The 18,594-nt window shown below is 33.1% G+C and overlaps 1 protein-coding gene and 1 long non-coding RNA gene across 4 annotated transcripts in view; both read left to right on the top strand.

The window, feature by feature from the left end:
* Positions 1 to 18,594, top strand: part of LOC127729782 (neuroligin-4, X-linked-like) — a 120,834-nt gene that overhangs the window by 83,268 nt on the left and 18,972 nt on the right. The window contains exons 1-2 of one of the 3 annotated variants that reach the window (XM_052237679.1): positions 9,349 to 9,750; positions 17,947 to 18,158. The exons of the other annotated variants lie outside the window; for them this stretch is intronic. The gene's annotated coding sequence lies outside the window, so the exon portion shown is untranslated. Of the gene's footprint in view, positions 1 to 9,348; positions 9,751 to 17,946; positions 18,159 to 18,594 lie in introns of those variants that run through there. 3 annotated transcript variants of the gene reach the window in all.
* LOC127729795 (uncharacterized) lies at positions 13,773 to 15,329 on the top strand. Its single transcript, XR_007994833.1, has 2 exons — positions 13,773 to 13,905; positions 15,001 to 15,329. It is a non-coding gene; the product is annotated as an uncharacterized LOC127729795 (long non-coding RNA).

Below are 18,594 nucleotides of genomic sequence, written 5' to 3'. Positions count from 1 at the left end.
TTAACCTATCTATCTGTTAGAAATTTAACTGCTAACTTCTAAACTTCTGGTACCTTATGTTATGACAGAGTGTCTGGATAATCAGTAACATGAAACCTAAAAAATAATTATCTACCATCAGTATCAGCTCTAATTATACTGTACAGTTAACCAACAATAGAGGGATGCATACCCCTCTGCACTTCAACTTCACTTCAGCCTACATGTATACTGCAAGTATCAAAGATAAAAATATATTTTAATCACTGGAAATAAGTCTTTTACAGATGGTGAGACAAAAAAAAAAGCATAAATTCAGCAAAACACAATAATTTATTCATTTGTTTCAATATTAATTTTTAATATATAAACATGTTCAAGATGTTTCCTATCCTTCATCATAAAACTGTGCCTCTCTTATAAAGCTCTATGCTCAAATTACCTACATGTACATGTAGAATACTGTGCATGATTGGTATTTAATATTTAAAAACTATCATTAGATTAGTACATTCATTTGCTTAATAACTAATGTGGAGTTCAAACTAGTCTAGGCCCAATTTTTTCTAGCGAGACATATAAATTTAATGTATGCTTGGTGCAATATATATATATAACAGTATTTCATATGTCTGGTTTCTGTAAATTAGCCATAGTGGATGATTTAACAGATAAATGGAAAATTTAATTATAGAATTAATTATATATATGCAAATATGAAAATTACAAATAAATTCATTCATTTTCTGTGTTTTTTTTTATGAACTTCCTACATGTACATGTTATTTGTACTGTGCATCTTGTATTTTAATAATGTGGAACTGTCTTATTCATAATGTTTTTGACTTAATCATTAATTTTGCTGTACAAGTTGTCACATCAAACTGCAAAGTAAATTTTTACATAAATTTTTTCTTCAAAAACATCAAATTGATGGCAAATTTTAAACGAATTTATTCTATTATCAACAGATAACATGCACTTGTTCCAGATATATTATTGTAAGAAAAATGGGTGATTTAAATATATAATTATGATTCTGGCATTTGAACATTACTATTAATGATTTAAACATCTATACAGAAAAATGCATTAGGTTTCAAAACCTGTGAAATAGAATAATTCATTTACCCTGTGACATACAAATGAATATTGACACAGGCAACCTTTCATTTCTTTTCAATATATGATTGTACCCACAGGCACTTGTTTCTATCCATGGGAAGATCCACTTTCAAAGTATATTTCGCGTAATATAAGTTGATAATGGATCTTACCCTGGATAGAAACAAGTGCCTGTGCCAGTACCTGTTTTATAATAGCCAGCACCCTGCCCCTCCCCCTAAATTACTGGCCTAAATCCGCCTCTGGATATTCTTCTCAATTGTTGAGTAGGGGGTACAGTTTATAATATCCAGCAATCTCTTTTCTCTGTCCATGAATAAAGTTATTTATGGTACCACTGCTAGAATAAAGTATGATACTGTATTGATAGTAAAGACTGTTTGAACTGCCCCTCCCCCTTTTTTAAATTTCTGGTACATTTTGCTATCAAGAAACGGGAATATTCTATAATAGTCCACTGACAATTAGACCTAACATCTATACAATTGAATTCTGTCATATGCAATGATTTAAACAATTTAATTCGTTTAAATTAAGTAATAATCATACCTGCATGGTTTGTATGCTGGCGGTCGTCAACTTGGAAAACGTAAACAAAGTAGTTCCCATGTACGCACTTTTAGCAGAATAGTCAAATGGCTACAAATTATCGTTAGATTAAAATTGAATCGTTAAAGTAAATACAACAGCTCGTTTTGAACAGCGTTTTATGCAATTAATGAAAAAATGTATGCGTGCGCTGCGGAAGACTACGGATTACAAGATCTTGTAATTGTGAGTACGGCTGATGGCAAGGGTGTTAAACGCAGGACTAGAGGCGTGCAATTACGTATACTTCGCCTTAATCAGAACGTTGTAATTTTGCGATGTTTCTAAGAAGAACGTTTAAATTTCGCGACGTCGCTTTAGATGTAGTCACATTTGCGGAAAATCCACTGACGTCATAAATCCGGTTGCGCGAAGTTGAAAAAAGTACCTGCTAAGAAAATCGGCCGTATCACGAGAATTGTTATACATGTATATTTATTCATTAATAATGAAGTCAACAGTATTAACCTGAAATGTGAAAAAAAATCAAATCCACATTCATAATTTTGTATGTGTTTTATTTCATATAGGAAATGAATAAAAGATATGTAAATAATAAAACGTCGATGAGACGGAAACCCAACGCCACAAAAAGACCAATAAGTAATTTAGATATCAACGTACTGCGTTGATCAAAATATAGTATCTACACCATTTGGCAAACTCTAAATCGTATGGAGAATTGTACGGATAAATTTAACAGAGAATTTCAACAAAATGACAAAATAACATAATAAATAAAGACAACGCCTCATACTGTTCCTGACTTAAAATAGGTACATCAAAAATATAACGGCATTTTTAGAATTTAACCCAGTGGAATATATATGTGTATGAAGAAGAACTGCCAGTTAAAAAGACACAGTTACAAGCCCCGTATTATAGGCAAAATCAAAAACGCGCCCGTTGATGAGCTAAGCACATCTCCTATGTACATATTGAGAGAAAAAAATCGAAGTATCAGCACACAAGAATTAGGTATCGGACAGACCAGAAAAGTGTTCACACGTTGCAACTCATTCATTGTCATTGATGTTCAGCTGCTGACCAAATACGAAGTCTTTCTGTAAGGTAGTTTCTCAGATAAGGAACAAAATATTTGTTGGACCACCGGACGGATGGACAAACAATGTGGTTGCACCCACTCCTAGATTGAAGGTATAATACAGTAAGTCAATAATTATGTGTACCGTAATAAAAAAAAAATACGGGGAAGACAAGCTTAGGTAACTTATCTATTGATACAGAATCGTGCTATTTCATGCTCTAACATCGACTGCTGTACTTCCTATGAAATGTTATACTACACCGTAATGGACTATATTGAGACAACTACGACATAAATTTGCTCGAAACAGCTTTAAATATTCTTTTCAAACATGTTCAGAGTAGTTTCTAAGCTGGCCCGAGTTAATGTTGGTATGGTTTTGTGTTCATGTAATGCCTATAGAGTAGGCCGTTAGTTTTCTTGTTTGAATTGTTTCACATTTTCATGACGGGGCTTTTTAAAGCTGACTATACGGTGTGGCTTGGTTGATAGTTGTCTCATTGGCAATCATACCAAATGTCCTTATTTTTATATTATCCCACTTACTTTATAATTGTTTCACATTTTGTCATGTCGGGGCCTTTTGAATAATTAAAACTATGCTCAAGCTGTGTTGTCTACGTGCATTGTAGGACTAATGTCGGACAGAGATTTATCTTTCTTGTTTCTGAACATTTCTTTTTTAAAAGTAATTTATTAGAATACTTTTATACTTTCCACCCAATTTTCGTAACGTTTTATAAAGGTATGGCAAATATTTTATGCTATTTACTTCGGTACTGACATGAAAATACGGATTTTGTGTTATTAAAATTTCTGTTACAAAATTTTGGAAATTATTTAAAATTGAGGAATGTATCTCCCTCATGCAAAGCTCTGATTCCTTCTCCGGCTTTGGCTATACTTTTTTGTCCTTTTTGGTTTATAGCTCTTCATCTTTTTAATAAGCTTTGGATTTTCAAATATTTTGGCCTCGAGCATCACTGAAGAGACATTGATTGTCGAAATGCGCATCTGGTGCAGAAGAATTGGTACCGTTTATGTTATTACGAGTAACCAGCTTTATAAATGTTGATGATTAATATCATTGCTTTCGAAAAAAAACCTTGGCTTTACCACTGAACTTGACAACGTAGTCGTGAACGGCGGGAGAGATTTCACAACGTTGCTGCGATTAAAACTTATTTCAACGTAGTTTAGCGCCTTATTGGCGAACGTCCCGTTTGCCCTTAAAAATCAAGGTTAATTGCTTTTATTGAAAAAACAAGCACATGGAACCCAAGTTTTTTTTCTTTTGCAATCAATCAAGTAATGTTTATAGAACGTTCCGGCAAAATTTTAAGAAAAAAACAAAGATCAAATTTTGTCTGCACTTCTGATTAGACACAAAAATATTGTCAATTTCTTTATTTCACTAATAGTAAAATAAATTCAGAAAATAATAATTTGGTTAAACATTAAACTTGTAACAGCATGTTGATGCCATGGGACAAGGGAACATTTTACAAAAAATCCGGTTAGGTTATGACTGTTCGTTCAAAAGTATTGTTACTTTCCTTAAAAGTCCTTATTTATGATATTTCAGGGTTTTTCCTTCAAATATACAAATTTCGAACCAAATTATCACAAAAAGTAAGTCATGAAGGTATATTTTCCTTTGCATATTTCAAAAGTACACATTAAAATTGACCTTCTACCAAAATTTCAAGAAAAAAATCAACTAGGAATCTCTACTGTATCGTATGCCCTTAAATATGAGGCAACAGTAGTAATCAAAAGTTCAAATTCAATCAATGATAAAATGATAAAAAACGAAGGGAACTGCATAAACTCCAAAAAGGAGTGAGACCGTATGCGTAGATATGCTAAGCGGTTCCTGCTTTGCATTTATCACCGCCATGCAAATCCAGAATCACTCAAAATTTCATAATAGAGAACCGGGCACAATCAGTAAAGGATTAGGTCCAGTAAGACCCCTTTTTTGCCCCAAAATATAGCAGTTTTACAAAAGTGTTCAAATGTAAACTTTTATCTATTTATTGGTAGGTAGAATACTTCTGCTACATAAATATGGGCTATTTTGACAATACAATGCACATATATTGGGTACTAGCATCATTAAGTCATGCTAAATTACTGAAATCTTCACAATTTTAGTATTTGAGTTAAATTTTAGACGGTTTCCGTCTTGTATAGAAGTGGCCGCATTTGTGTTCATTCTTTATATTCAAATGTAAGTTGTATTTGATGATAATACATAACATAATATAAAGGTTGAGAGTGAACACGGATGCGGCCACTATCACTTTCGACAAAAACCATCCGAAAAGTGACATATTATGGCATATTTGATAGATTTTTCATATGTAAGCTTCAATTTGAGCGTCTTTAATGATAAAATCAGTTCAAATCTTTCACATAAACTAATTGAATCGACTGAAGTAGACACTTGAGTGTTTAAAAAGTGTCCAAAATCTTTCATCAGATGAACCTGAAATTTGAGGCCAAAATCGGCCCTTACCGGACCTACTCCTTTACAGACGAGTCTATTATTCTGATGTCTTCAGATCTAAGACTGCGAAACGTATCTCTCATGAGTTGAAACATAGACACTTGGTATTGGGCAATCAAATCGGGATGATGACCATAAAACTTTCGTAATTTCGATTTAGTCGTTTTTCCTTATAACCTTTCAAGTTATGAAGCGGTTCAGTTTTGCGTAAAGACAATAACCCTATCAATGAAGTCCGTATAATATGAACATCTACGCGTGTAACATATCAATTGAAACACATAAACACCATACGATGCTTTAAAAATGTTGAAAAAATTTCAAAACAATAAGGTAACCCCAAAGCATAGATTGCCTTAGCCGTATAATTTGGCACAATTGTTCGGAATTTTGGTTTTTAACACTCCAGGAGTAATTGCAGGTGCTCCGCATGTCGCACACGAAATTGTCATTGAGAAAATGTAATTCGTCACGTTTGTCGTAGACCCTAGTTTGTAATAGTCCATCTGTGTCAACAGTTAGAAAAGGCAGAACTTCTACTGTCGTTTGTTACCTTAATGTCAAGATATATAAGATGCAAGCACTCACTGAAATGTGCATGGGTTATTGAGTAACATGACATCATCAATATATCTGAACGTGAAATTAAACATTTTGGCAGGATGCTTTTTTCTTTTTGTCGATGAGAAGTTGTACTAATTTTTCTTCACATAGATAAAATAACAAGTCGGTCAGTTGGTGTGCACAATAAAAGCCCTTTGACATACCGACTGTTTGAAAAAAAATGTCAAGCATTTTGATATCGTGGTCGGTGTATTTGTTGTAGAATCAATGAGGTTCTTCACAAAACAATCATTTTCATGACATAAAAGTAGAAATTTGCATCGACGATTCCCAGAAATATTTTTTTTTTATAAGAAGATGAAGTCGATCTTCCAATTGGACACAAGGAATAGAAGTAAAGAGCGTAGGAAAATCAAAGTGTTTATGTTATTTCGAAATTGCAACGAATGTAAGTGATTGAAGATGTTAGATTTTTTAAGAATCAACATCTTATTGACATCGCTGGTTGAGTATACCTCGTCACAATATTCTTAATGCCATTTTTACTATCGAAAGAATGGTAGTAATAATTTTTAAAAAAATGTTGAGTTGAACATATTGACAAGCCTGCCTGCTATATAAAGTTTGTCTGAGGATTTTTGTGAAGTCTGAGTTTCCTTTTTTAAAGAAAGGAGATTTTTCGTCGTCCTTCTATGTTGATATCTAAGGAAAATGGACAGATTTTAGATTTACTAAAATCTCTTTTTGTCAATGATATAGGTAAATCCAAGATAGGGGTCACAGATATTCTGTGATTCAAAGATTTTTTGTTAGGCAATCCGGTAAAGATTTTTACATACAGAACAATAGAGTTTAATGCTTGTTTGCTGGAACAACAACACAATTTTTGTCTTTAAGATCGGATAAATCCAATAACCTCAGGTTTTTTCAAAAGTGAGGCGGAAGATACCAAAGGGATATTCAAACTCATAAGTTGAAGGCAAACTGATTAAGCCATGGCAAAAATCGAGCTATACGACCAAAAGGGACAAAAGACCTAAAATAGCCAAAATCACCTAAAGTCAACTTTGCATGAGGGAGATGACATATTTTTGGCATTTATTAAAAAGAGGTTGAATATACCAAAATGAGAATCAAAACTCATCAGCTGAAACGAAGACTGACAAAATTATGGCAACACAAAAGACAACGGAAAGACTAACAACAGTCTACAAAACACAACACACGAAATTGTCATTGAGAAAATGTAATTCGTCACGTTTGTCGTAGACCCTAGTTTGTAATAGTCCATCTGTGTCAACAGTTAGAAAAGGCAGAACTTCTACTGTCGTTTGTTACCTTAATGTCAAGATATATAAGATGCAAGCACTCACTGAAATGTGCATGGGTTATTGAGTAACATGACATCATCAATATATCTGAACGTGAAATTAAACATTTTGGCAGGATGCTTTTTTCTTTTTGTCGATGAGAAGTTGTACTAATTTTTCTTCACATAGATAAAATAACAAGTCGGTCAGTTGGTGTGCACAATAAAAGCCCTTTGACATACCGACTGTTTGAAAAAAAATGTCAAGCATTTTGATATCGTGGTCGGTGTATTTGTTGTAGAATCAATGAGGTTCTTCACAAAACAATCATTTTCATGACATAAAAGTAGAAATTTGCATCGACGATTCCCAGAAATATTTTTTTTTTATAAGAAGATGAAGTCGATCTTCCAATTGGACACAAGGAATAGAAGTAAAGAGCGTAGGAAAATCAAAGTGTTTATGTTATTTCGAAATTGCAACGAATGTAAGTGATTGAAGATGTTAGATTTTTTAAGAATCAACATCTTATTGACATCGCTGGTTGAGTATACCTCGTCACAATATTCTTAATGCCATTTTTACTATCGAAAGAATGGTAGTAATAATTTTTAAAAAAATGTTGAGTTGAACATATTGACAAGCCTGCCTGCTATATAAAGTTTGTCTGAGGATTTTTGTGAAGTCTGAGTTTCCTTTTTTAAAGAAAGGAGATTTTTCGTCGTCCTTCTATGTTGATATCTAAGGAAAATGGACAGATTTTAGATTTACTAAAATCTCTTTTTGTCAATGATATAGGTAAATCCAAGATAGGGGTCACAGATATTCTGTGATTCAAAGATTTTTTGTTAGGCAATCCGGTAAAGATTTTTACATACAGAACAATAGAGTTTAATGCTTGTTTGCTGGAACAACAACACAATTTTTGTCTTTAAGATCGGATAAATCCAATAACCTCAGGTTTTTTCAAAAGTGAGGCGGAAGATACCAAAGGGATATTCAAACTCATAAGTTGAAGGCAAACTGATTAAGCCATGGCAAAAATCGAGCTATACGACCAAAAGGGACAAAAGACCTAAAATAGCCAAAATCACCTAAAGTCAACTTTGCATGAGGGAGATGACATATTTTTGGCATTTATTAAAAAGAGGTTGAATATACCAAAATGAGAATCAAAACTCATCAGCTGAAACGAAGACTGACAAAATTATGGCAACACAAAAGACAACGGAAAGACTAACAACAGTCTACAAAACACAACATACAAATTTAAAGACTGGGCAACACGAACACCACCAAAAACCGGGAATGATCTCAGGTGTTTCGGAAGGATAACCAGATCATGTTCCATAAGTGGCAATCGTTGTGTGATTCATTTAAGTACAAATTTGATGATAAATCTCATTCGGTGTCACATTCGAGAAAAAGAGAAGGGGATTGTGGTAACGACAATTGGAACATATCCATTTTCATCCGTAACGGTCAACTAACTAGTGATGGCGTCCGTAAAAATTTCTAAGGGATGACTTTAACTTTACAGTCAATCTTTTCAAATGGTTAGAAACTCATAATGAGTTAGTTATGTCAGCGGGTTCGCGTTGACTAGTTGTCGGTCACTATCTGTTGTTACGGCATCTTCGAAATTTTTCGAAATAAGACACTTCCAATTTGTTCTCAGTCATTTTCTCGTATAACGCTATACGCTAAAGTACTTGCTACATCTTATGATGCACTCTTTCATCTTGTATGTATAAACAATTATAGTTAAAACATTCTAAAATGTATGCGGAAATCAAGGGTGGTACTCGTCATGCATGTCATTGAAGCTTCACTGATATTTTCCTGATTTTTTTAGCTTCCTGATATTTGTTTTAGTTTAAGATTTAAGAACAAAAAACCATCATTTTAATCTACGTAATGAGATAACTTCAAAATATTTTCGATTCTTACCCGTCAATGAACAAAACATGTCGCCAAAACAAAACTCCCTTGTAATTTTACACATGTTACAATTACATCGCACATTACGCTATTTTAGGATTAAAAACTACATATGTACTTTAAATTACTGTTATTTTTATTAGTCATTTATCAGGAAATAACAAGGACAAATCACTGCAGAAGAAAATGTCTAAGATTTTGATCCTTTTATACTTTTGTTTTGAGTACGAGGATTTACTATATATATGTACTAATAACTTGATATTTTTTTTTGAAGAAGCTATCAAGTTCTTTCAAGACATAAACCTCGTTAGTAGAATGACCATCTTTTAAAAGAGACAAGACATAAAATGGGTACACATGAGAACCCATGAATCAAAGACACATTGCTTCTATGGATGTTTTTCATCTTTAAAGTTTTAGAAACATGAATAAAAGAAGATGTGACTGAGACAGCAACTCAACGACAACAATAATCAAAAGACGTCTAGGGGGCAACATGCAGTCTTCAACAATATAGAAGTGTCACAACACTATGTCAATCTCCAAATTGTCTTTAAATTTAACAGAAAAAAATCAACGATCTGTAATTAACATGTCTAGAACGATGATTCTAAGAACTCACATCTGCAAGAAATCTAGATTGTTTCACGGGTCGACTACAAGTATATATATGCTCTTTGGTAAGTCTTGTATATCAAAATAGTTTGAATTATTTGAGTAACTTAAAGCTATATTTTCGTAACTCTATGTTTTGGGGTTTTTATTTTTAAGTTATAATGAAAGATTTTCAAAAAAATATTACTACTTAATTATTCATAAATATTTCTTTTTGCTATCAACTTGTCTTTTATCTAATTCAAAATCCCAACATGTTGACCTTCTCGATGTGATACTTCTTGGTGTTAACGAATAAAATAGTACGTCGAAATAATGTCAACTATTTTAATGGTTGATTAAATAAAGCTTCTTAAATATTTTCTATAAGAAAAAGAAAAACAATTTTCGTTTACATTTCACAGTATTTACTTATCCTACTTATTTATATGTCTTCACACACACACAAAAACTTGTGGCAATAACGTGCAAAAAACATCTTGTAACATTATAGTAAATTTAGCAATTACGCAATTCAAGAACAAAACATAAATACTTACAGGTATTCACTCATGTTTATTATCTATACGTATATATCAGAAAGTTACTATAGGACATACATGTACCACATTAGAACACAATCTTAAAGATTTTTATCCTTTTTGCTTTTGTTTTTAGTACGCCCCAATGCTTTCCTATAAAAACAAAATCAACGGGAAAGTAAATATGCAGCCAGCTGCATTTCTCGTGTAGAAGTAGAATAATATATTGGTGCATGTACCATATGCATCTCATCCAACGGGTACTTTTAAATTATAAAAGTTTCCGTAGCATCAATAATGATGATTATTTTATTGACTTCGCCACTATAATAAGAAGAGAGAAACTACACATACGTTCTAAATAAAAACAAAGGGAGAAAACACAAAGTGGACACTTAAAAATCACAAGTTGAAGAAAAATAGACTACACCATGGCTGTAAAGAAAAACAACTTATAGACAAGCAAGCCCACAAATCACCTCACATAAAGCTACTGATTGAGCTGCGGAAAACCTCACAAAACAAGGGATGAACTCTATGCTCTGGAAGGGTCAATAGTTCCTGCTCCACTATTATCTCCCCCCGTGTTGCCCCTGTTAAAATGCGTTGATGAGTCATATGATAACATTAACGATACCAATCGTACTGCACCAGTTGCGCATTTCGACAATTAATGTCTCTTCGGTGATGCTCGAGGCCAAACTATTTGTAAGTCCTAAACCTACTAGTAATAGAAACATTGAAAAACCGAACAAAACCAAAAAGGACAAAAAGGACAAAAAATTATATTTTTTTTTCTTCAAAAACGGTATCTCTTGACATCCCCTCTCTCATAATTATCTTTAAAATGTCGTTTATTTTTGCTCTGTTTCTTTTAGCCGGATGATACTCAAACGTTTTAATTGCAACAACTTACAAGCAGCTCATGCGTAAACGGGGGAAATTTTAAACGAACGATTATCAAGATCAAAATATGCAACGAAAATTGAACTACTTAAATAAGCCTGTATATGATTGAATGTCAAGCTACAAACTTAGTTTTCCCTATTTTACTATTTTAGTCTAAATAGAGGCCAAAATAAAGATGATGTAAAAACTGTAAGTTGTAAAAGATTTTCCAACTTTTGAATATCTATCAGTTATAATTTAATCCTTTCATCAAATAAAAGTTGGTGTTAAAAGATATTTTGTGCTTCTGCTAGGCAATAGCCGGAAATACACTTGCTATTTCAGGGCAAAATGTACATGAATTTATTTTTTATAGAGTTGTCATATTTTGTTCGAAGTTAACCGAAGCAACACAGTTCTTTTGTCCCTTGCAACTTTGTCGGTTTGCAAAAATAATGGGACCAGACGAAATGTATGCTTCCATGCCGTGCAATTGACATAAAATCAACAAAGTGCCAAATGTATATTACAATTTTTTTTTTGCTTAGCTCTACCATGATAAAATTGCACGGCTAAACTGCGTTGGTTTTGTAATGCATATTTTTTTTGATAAAAGACAACACTTTATACATTTGGTGCGTTTAAAGATTCGAGGATTAAGTTCCTGTGTAAGCACGTTAAATACACCCAGCCATGCTTCACATTTTTTTTCTCAAAATTTACTGGATGTTTGCAAAATCGATCTCAATCCAAATATTCTGCCTGCATAGGCGAGTGTGATCTAGAAAATGCATATTAATGACTGAACTTGCTTTAAGACAACACCTAGTTCATATTACTTAAAAGTTATATGAATATTTTGTATGTTACTATACATAAAACTATCTTGTATACAAGAATAAATAAAGAAGGATTATTTTAGGATGAAATATCAAAGTTTAATTCCCATGTTGACATGCATTTCTACAAAATTAAATGTATCATGCATAAACACGTTTATAGATTTTATCACGGTTAATGAATATCTAATATAAAGTTTAAAGAAGATTGCATTTATAAAATATCAACATATTTTTTGTTGAGTACATGTTTACAGTCAACTTAGATATGAGGCAACAGTAGTTATCCAAAGTTCAATTCAATCAATGATAACCAAAAATGAAGGGAACTGCATCAATTCCAAAAAAGAGCGAGACCGTATGCGTAGATATGCTAAGCGGTTCCTGCTTTGCATTTATCACCGCCAAAATCCAGACTCACTCAAAATTTCATAATAGAGAACCGGGCACAATCAGTAAATTTTCAGACGAGTCTAATATTCTGATATCTTTAGAACTAAGACTGCCACACTTATCTGTCATGAGTTCAAACACAGCCTCCTGGTATTGTGCAATCAAATCGGGATATTGACCATAAAACATTCGTAGTTTTGATTTAGTCGTTTTAACTTATAACCCATCAAGTTATGAAGCAGTTCAGTTTTGCGTTAAGACAATAACCCTATCAATGAAGTCCGTATAATATGAACATCTACGCGTGTAACATATCAATTGAGATACATAAACACCATACGATGCTTTAAAAATGTTGCAAAATTTTCAAAACAATAAGGTTTTCTACCCCAAAGCATAGATTGCCTTAGCCGTATTTGGCACTATTTTTCGGAATTTTGGTTTTTAACACTCCAGGAGTGATTGCAGGTGCTCCGCATGTCGTACACGAAATTGACATTGAGAAAACGTAATTCGTCACGTTTGTCGTAGACCCTATTTTGTAGTCGTCCATCTGTTGCAACAGTCAGAAAAAAGATCCAGATATAAAAGACAGAACATCTACTGTCGTTTGTAACCTTAATGTCAAGATATATGACATGCAAGCTCTCACTGAAATGTGGGATATTGAGTAACATGACATCATCAATATATCTGAACGTGAAATAAAACATTTTGGCAGGATGCTTTTTTCTTTTTGTCGCTGAGAAGTTGTTGTACTAATTTCTCTTCACATAGATAAAATAACAAGTCGGTCAGTTGGTGTGCACTATAAAAGCCCTTTGCCATACCGACTGTTTGAAAAAAAGTCAAGCATTTTCACTACTGTAACAACAGCCCATGAAAAGGCCGTGAAATGTCTGTGAAATATCACAGGGCCGTGAAAACCCCGTGAAAATACCCCGTGACTTTTGTAAAAAAAATATTTCTAAAGGCCGTGAAAAGTATTTGATGTTTGAAAAAGACCGTGAAATTTCAATATCCCGTGAAAAGGCCGTGATAATTTGTCCTTTCATGCTTAATAAAAAGTATCACGGCCTTTTCACTGGTTGTTGAAACCAGTGAAAAGGCTGTGATATTTTTTCATGTCAATTTTTTCTTATCCTAATTCAGATTTAAAACATCCCATGTGATTATTGTAATATGGTCTAATTATTTCCACTCACATTTTTCTAAATATCCTATAAACTTTTCATTATAAATATATGTCTGTTTAAATATTATTATATGCAATACTACTGTACAGGACTGACTTTTAAATGGAACCATTCATTGTTATAGTTAATGACTTAGTGCCAATAAATATTAAAGAAAAGTATTTTGCTTCTCGTCTGTACATTATTATAAACAATGTAAATATTAATTTTAATTTGAACCGAAACATGTAAAAAAGAGAACTTCCCGGAATATCAGACCGTATCCGGATTCGTGTTTCTTTTAGAGTAATTGTAACATTTCCGCAAGGTTGGAAATTTGAAAGACGCCGAAGGTCGATTAATATTTACTTTATAGATGCAAGACGAGTGACAGCAAGTTTGAGGTAAGTTAAGTTATTAATATTTTATTCTTTTATGCATCAAATCACCAAAATGTTGATGACGTTTGTGAGCATTCTCAATTGAACTGATTTTCACTGAATTTGCAGAAACCGCACAAACATGCATGTGATATATATACTTATATTTCAAGTCTGTTGCACTTGATTCCTTTAATCATTTCGGTTAATGTTTTCTAAGACTTACCGGATCCTTTAAATACGATTACGGTTTTGTTTTGTTTATGTATTTGGGGACAAAGGGGGGGGGGGGGGGGGGGGGGTCTTTTTCCCCACACTGGCCACATAAACAAAAATGACATTTATGTACAGTACACTACGTAGACATAGACATAGATAATTGGAAATGATTATAATAGCAATAAGTATCTCTAAGTATTTTCTGACTTGGCCGTCGGGACACAGAATTTAAAAGGGATTAATCAGAGACGTAGCAGGGAAAGTATTTAATATTTGTACGGCAAAATGTCCTTTCTAGAAGGGTTTGTGCCATATCATAAGAATAATTGGTATGGCAATGAGGTGTTTAAAAAATAATTGGTATAGCGAATGTGCCTGCAGTAAAAGTTGCTACGCCCCTGGCCCCCTGTAAAATAAATAGCTGTGACTCATTACGGCCACTTAGTCTAGACAAGTTTGGCTTTAGCCATACATATTATTACTTCAAAGAAACATTTAAATTTAATAGTCTAAAAGTGTCTTTAGTCTTTAAAAAAATCTAAAAAAAATAATATAAGTTGACAATACAGAACTTCGTTAACTAATGATGCCATATTGGATAGGGGGCAGATTTTCTGGAAAATGGTATGAAAATATGGGAAAACCTATGCATGTTTTCAAGTAGCTGTTCTGTTTCAATGATGTTTTTTAGTATTTTTCATACCATTTTCACCTCCAGTATGAAAATCTGCCCCCTATTCAATATGGGGTCATTAACCGTGAAGTCCTGTATTGCATGGAATAATATTGTAGCTGTTTTAAGTACATGTATGTACATAAATGCCAAAAATTAATTTGAATATATAAATAGTTTTTTTATATACATGTATAATATATGTAATGTTTCTTTATTTATTCTAGGAATGAAGAGCAAAAGGATATAGCAGTCTTTATATAAAATAGTTCAGGAATCCAGTTGGAAAGAAGAGCTTTTCAGTTAAAAGTATTTCCTGGAAATTAACAGGAACTTCTATAAATGTTTTTCTGGAATAGTTATTCAAAAGGGCAGTGAAGTGAAGGATTACATTAGACAAATATTGCTGAAGTGGTAAAATCAGACCCAAGAGATGTACAAAATTTCTACAATACATGTTACAACTGACTTTAGCTACTTAATCACATTGACATTTGTGTGCTTTTATGTTTTCTTTACATAATTACTACAGTTCTATTAAAATTAATATTTTTTATTCTTTGTCACAATTATTACTAAAAAAATACAGCATTTTAATATGATTTTTCATAGTCTCACTTGCATTGTACTTAAGTAAGTTGTCTGTAGATGTTTACACTAGGTTTTCAGGCATTTCACTTCACTTGATTGAAACAGCATTTAATTTTTTTGTTAAATTATGGCCTGAAAAATACATTTAACATTTTACAGGAGTTTTCACAATCAGTGAATGGCTGTTTATCACAGTAGTACATGTACATTTCACGGTCTTTTCACAATAGGCACATAATTTATCACGACTTTTTCACGGTGTACATTTTTGTTTTTCACAGGGTTTCTACGGTCTCTTTACCCAAGTTTTTAGTTGACACCTTTTCACGGACTTTTCACGACAAATAAAGGCATATACTGTACTATATCTACATTTCACGGTCTTTTCACAATGGGCACATAATGCATTATCACGACTTTTTCACGGTGTACATTTTTTTTCACAGGGTTTCTACGGTCTTTTCGCCTAAGTTTTCAGGTGGCACCTCTTCACGGCCTTTTCAAAAACTTTTCACAGCCTTTTCACGACAGTCATTCCACGGCATTGTCACGGATAAGTTTCACGGCCCACCGTAAATTAATCGTGACAAACACTGTAAAAATCACCAGCATTTTTACGGACATTTTCACGGCCAATCTACGGGCCATTGTTCCAGTAGTGTTTGATATCGTGGTCGGTGTATTTGTTGTAGAATCAATGAGGTTCTTCACAAAACAATAATTTTCATGACTTAAAAGTAGAAATTTGCATCGACGATTCCCAGAAATATATTTTTTTTATAAGAAGATGAAGTCGATCTTCCAAATGGGCGCAAGGAATAGAAGTAAAGAGCGTAGGAAAATCAAAGTGTTTATGTTATTTCGAAATTGCAATGAATGTAAGTGATTGAAGATGTTAGATTTTTTAAGAATCAACATCTTATTGACATCGCTGGTTGAGTATACCTCGTCAAATATTCCTTAAGGTCATTTTTACTATAGAAAGAAAGGTAGTAAAATTTTAAAAATATGTTAAGTTGAACATATTGACAAGCCTGCCTGCTATATAAAGTTTTTCTGAGGATTTTTGTGACGTCTAGGTTTCCTTTTCTAAAGAAAGGAGAATTTTCGTCGTCCTTCTATGTAATATCTAAGGAAAAATGGACAGATTTCAGATTAACTAAAATCTCTTTTTGTCAATGATATAGGTAAATCCAATATTCTTTGATTCTAACATTTTTTTTAGACAATCCGGTAAAGATTTTTACATACAGAAAAATACAGTTTAAGGCTTGTTTGTTTCAATCAACCTTTTCTACATAAGAAAATGCCTGTACCAAGTCAGGAATATGACAGTTGTTATCCATTCGTTTGATGTGTTTGCGCTTTTGATTTTGCCATTTGATTAGGGACTTTCCTTTTTGAATTTTTCTCGGAGTTCAGTATTTTTGTGATTTTACTTTTTGCTGGAACAACAACACAATTTTTGTCTTTAAGATCGGATAAATCCCATAACCTCATTTTTTTTCAAAAGTGAGGCTGAAGATACCAAAGGGATATTCAAACTCATAAGTTGAAGACAAACTGATTAGGCCATGGCAAAAATCAAGCTATACGACCAAAGGAACAAAGGACCTAAAATAGCCAAAATCACCTAAAGTCAACTTTGCATGAAGTATATGACATATTTTTCATCAGCTGAAACGAAGACTGACAAAATTATGGCAACACGAAAGACGACGGAAAGACTAACAACAATCTACAAAACACAACATACAAATTTAAAGACAGAGCAACACGAACAACACCAAAAACCGGGAATGATCTCAGGTGCTTCGGAAGGATAACCAGATCATGCTCCACATATGGCAATCGTTGTGCGATTCATTTAAGTACAAATTTGGTGATAAATCTCATTCGGTGGAGTCACATTCGAGGAAAAGAGAAGGGGATTGTGGTTACGACAATTGGAACATATACATCTTCATCTGTAACGGTCAACTAACTAGTGATGGCATCCGTAAATATTTCTAAGGGATGACTCTAACTTTACAGTCAATCTTTTCAAATGGTAAGAAACTCATAATGAGTTAGTTCTGTCAGCGGGTTCGCGTTGACTAGTTGTCGGTCACTTCCTGTTGTTTCGGCATCTTCGAAAGTTTTCGAAATTGAACACTTCCAATTTGTTCTCAGTCATATTCTCGTATAACGCTATGCACTTAAGTACTTGCTACATCTTATGATTCACTCATCTTGTATGTATAAACAATTATAGTTACAACTTTCTAAAATTTATGGGGAAATCAAGGGTGCTCGTCATGCATATCATTGATTCTTCACTGATATTTTCCTGATTTTTTTTAGCTTCCTGATATTTGTTTTAGTTTAAGATTTAAGAAAAAAAAAACATCATTTTAATCTACGTAATGAGATAACTTCAAAATATTTTCGATTCTTATCCGACATGGAACAAAACCCGTCGCAAAAAAAAACTCCCTTGTAATTTAACACATGTTACAATTACATCAAACATTACGCTATTTTAGGATTAAAAACTTTATATGTACTATAAATTACTGTTAATTTCACTATTCATTTATCAGGAAGTGACAAGGACAAATCACTACAGAAGAAAATGTCTAAGATTTTGATCCTTTTGACTTTTATTTTGAGTACGACCCTGTGTTCTCCTACCAGATAAACTCTTTATGGAAAAGTCCGCGGAAAAATTACTAACCGCGTCCCGCAAGTAAAAGTGGAGGAATATCTTGGTGTTCCATATGCATCTCCTCCGACGGGTTATCTACGTTACAAGGTAGGGAAAATATTTAATTATTAAAATGTACGTACCGTACTAATGGAGATCTGAGCACAAAAGTAACATATACTGGTTTTCAAACAAAAGTAAACAGCTCGGAGAAAATATAAATAGTGTAATTCACGTCAATTGAACTCTGTTGTATAGTTGTCGCATTGGCAAACATTCCACATCTCAGTCTTTAGGTTTGTATATCGGTTGTGTGTACTGTTGTTTGTCATTTCGTGGTGTTTTGGTTTTTTGCTATGACATTGTCATTTTGTTTTCGATTTATAAGTTTGAATGTCCCGTTGGTATCTTTCGCTTCTCTTCTACTTATTATTTTATATATTATCTTTAAGAATTAAAGAAATCACTTTACAAAGACACGTCTTACTGCTATACGGTTTCCGCCTGCGTCCTTTTTGCAGAACAACAGAGTAGTAGTAGTGTT

This window comes from Mytilus californianus, unplaced genomic scaffold (genome assembly GCF_021869535.1).
Source record: "Mytilus californianus isolate M0D057914Y unplaced genomic scaffold, xbMytCali1.0.p SCAF_2, whole genome shotgun sequence".
In the NCBI taxonomy this organism is placed as follows: domain Eukaryota; kingdom Metazoa; phylum Mollusca; class Bivalvia; order Mytilida; family Mytilidae; genus Mytilus; species Mytilus californianus.
This window is presented reverse-complemented; position numbering and strand designations above follow the sequence as displayed.